The 3,274-nt window shown below is 42.5% G+C and overlaps 1 protein-coding gene across 1 annotated transcript in view; it reads right to left on the reverse strand.

Moving 5' to 3' along the window:
• LOC106815140 (meckelin-like) overlaps positions 1-2,645 on the reverse strand; it is a 9,498-nt gene extending 6,853 nt beyond the window's left edge. Inside the window, exon 1 of the mRNA XM_014819574.1 lies at positions 2,561-2,645. The gene's annotated coding sequence lies outside the window, so the exon portion shown is untranslated. The remainder of the gene's footprint in view (positions 1-2,560) is intronic.
• Between the last annotated feature and the right edge of the window lie 629 nt (positions 2,646-3,274).

Consider the following 3,274-nt stretch of genomic DNA (forward strand, 5'->3'; position numbering starts at 1 on the left):
GCGCAAATAGCAAGAGAGAAAGAAGAGAGAGAGAGAGAGAAGAGACGGATCGAGAGGACTGATCTACGAGAGGGAGAGGAAGGAGAGGATGAGAGGCAGGGGAGAGAGAGAGACAGGCGAAGCTGGCCAATCACCCTGCATGCGCGTATATGGCCACAGGGAATTTGCAGTTCGCCTGGTTGTTAGATGATTCGTTATCTTCCACCAAGGCACCGATCTTCAACTCCTGCAGTCTCCGGAGCATGTCGTTGTGAGCGGGCGATGTTGATGACCAGTGCGCGCAGTAGTCGGTCGGGAGGTCTTGCCTCTTTGTCTTGCCTTTGCCTTTGCCATGCAGCCCGCCAGCCTTCTTCGCTCTCTTTGGCGGGGAACAGCGGCACACAGTTGCCTGCAGCTTCCTCCTTCACCGTGTGCCTGGGACGCAGTAAGGCTCAATGTCTCAGGGTACGAATCGGCAGGTCACCGAGTCGTCATCTCTGTCTGGTGCACATGCGCCAACTTTTACACCTTGTCTCATTGTTAGGTTTTCTTCTTGGGAGGGCATCCTGATACTGACGTTGGCATTAAATTAGCAAAAAGTTGAATAAGATAAAAGTGAACAAAATGTCAAAAGATTCGGGCAGAACTTCGATGTTTCACTGTAAAAATCTCTAGCAGCAAATTGGCAGGCAAACAGGACCGGAGGCCTTTATATGAGTCAGGGGAGATGGACGCAGAGAGAGAGAGAGAGAGTGCGAGCGTCCCACGAGTGACCCACGGGACTGTTGTTGCACGCTAGTTTGCGCTATATGTGTAGCACGTGCACCCGACGACGAGTAAAGAACCCTGTTCACCGTTGAAAAACAGCCCCCCGGCACCATGGCCGACAACTCGATCGAGACTGTCGCACGAACTGACTTGGAACACACCTACGACCTGCTCTTTTTTTTCCGTCGTCGCGGTCCATCGCTCAAACCATCTTTAATGTGTCGTAGCCTTGTGATCGCACTCGAATTACATGTTAGGGGCATGTTAGGAAAGATCTAAGGAGCGGCCACGACAAATATTTTATGGTCTACCACGAACAAAATTTAGAGTTACGATCGGTAGGTGTGACACGAGATTGCTCTAAGCAACATATCCATACGGGAAGTGAAGCACAGACGTATGGAGAATGAATAGGTAGACGTTAGAAACTATACATTGCAGGGTTTTTTGAAACCAGACTTGATTTGTTTATGTTAATTATTAATTATTTTCATTTTATTTTTGTGCAATGATATATAGTATTTTTATTTTAAATAGCAATATTTTGTTACTGCATGATTGTATCGAACAGTATCATTAGGTATCTCATAATAATATTTAATACTAATAATTCAGCTCCTATTCAGCTGAAGCCAATAGAAGTGATGGTGGAATGTAAATAGAGAGATTCGAAGAGATGTGAATTTTCATTTATGGTGGTTTGGGAGCTTTTAAACATTTATGCAAGCTTGTTATACGCTATTATTGGTAGCTTTAACTAATACATATATAGTATATATTACGTATATATAGTGGAGTATAACATAGGGCCACATGTGATATCACTACTCATGCCGCAGGAGTGTGACGTGTTATTTTTAGTTATATTTTGTCACGCATTGTATAAAAAGAAGTATTTTTTTAGAATACATTTTTTTACTCCAGATTCTATCACATATAATTTAAGTAATCTCATAATAATGTGTGGTCATAAGTTATGCACGAATCTATACTATGTATTAATAGTGATATATGTATGAAGAATGAGACATGAATAGATATCTGATTACCATTGTGTTATTGGGACCGTATAGTCAAGGTGAAGAGTTTGCAATGACGGATGCTCAGAAAGACGATACAGGGAGCGAGGCGACATCAGTTAAGATTTCACCAGTATAAGTTGTTATGACTCGAGAATCGACAGTTCCGTGAGTAGTGATGGATATACTTATGGGTTGGTCATCATCGCCGCGCCGCGATTCCTTTGTGAACGCCTCTACTGGCTGCCAGTTCTTCTCGGCCATCATCTTTCAAATTATCACATTGAAGGGGAGTTATCGCTAAAGCGAAGTACCGCCATATCGTTTTTTTAGGTGTGGGCAGATGTACAATACGCAGCAGTTAGGAACTTTAAATATTATGGAAGTGAAAGACAGAAGTTACTAGGTTTTTGGCTTATGCCGTTGCTACACTGCTGGTGAAGAAAGACTTACAGGCAGGTACAGACATTAAACACATATAGATATATCGCATGTTTCTTGGAAAATGAACTAAAGATATCAGACATACTATCTCAGTAGAGGACTCATACAACTGCCCAGTTGATTATACCAGGCAGTAGATGATAAGTACAAGGATAACAGATATGTAAACAATGGAAGTTTCTAATAGACAGTGAACATACCTCAATTTATTTACCTAGCAGTATCAGTTATGTCTATGTAGTAAGGTTAAGTTATGTTATTATATGTATTGCTACACAATCTGTATCTAGGGTAGTGAGGTACAGTAACAGGTATAGAGTAAAACTTATACAGCACAATGCTAGCCATACCTGCTTATGATACTTGGTTCCAAACACAAATGCAGCATTCAGTTCTTTATCTGAGCCCTTGCACAGCTGCAACATGCTCCCTGTCAAATCTTGCATTCCTAAGAATGCTCCTTCCAATGTATACCTGGCTATCTTGAATCTCAGTTCTGAATTCTAAATTGAATTAAAAATTATTGGTTAACGACTGGAAAACCAGAACTGGTCTAATCAAAATCAAGTAAACACATATATACCAAGAGCCGCAGAGCGTCTGGGCTCATCTGAGGTCTGGTGCTACAGTTATAAACGTAACATTTCAGTCGTGCGTAGTGACAACTTTGTTAGGCGCAGATATGCATATACGCAGTTGCATACACATCATTTCAGCAAACATTTTTTTTATTGCAGAGAGAGAGAGCGAGAGAGAGGAAGAGAGAGAAGGGGGCGAGATAGAGAAAGAGAGAGAGCGAGAAAGAGCGGGCGAGAGGAGAGAGAGGGAGAGAGTCAGTCAGACTAAATTGTTTATAAACAAATAACACCCACGCGGCGCGCTACTGTATCAGTTACGTCATCGATTGAAATGTACATTCCGATTTCGCCGTGCGACGTCCAAACTTTTGACGAAGATGGCGGGCAGAGGTAAGGCAGGCACACGTACAACGTTACGTACAGATTTCTTCAATGTCGGGGAGGATCAACACATTTCGACTGACAGTCAACCATCGGGCTCTGCAG

The sequence above is a fragment of the Priapulus caudatus genome, unplaced genomic scaffold, assembly GCF_000485595.1.
Source record: "Priapulus caudatus unplaced genomic scaffold, Priapulus_caudatus-5.0.1 Scaffold28, whole genome shotgun sequence".
Classification (NCBI taxonomy): domain Eukaryota; kingdom Metazoa; phylum Priapulida; class Priapulimorpha; order Priapulimorphida; family Priapulidae; genus Priapulus; species Priapulus caudatus.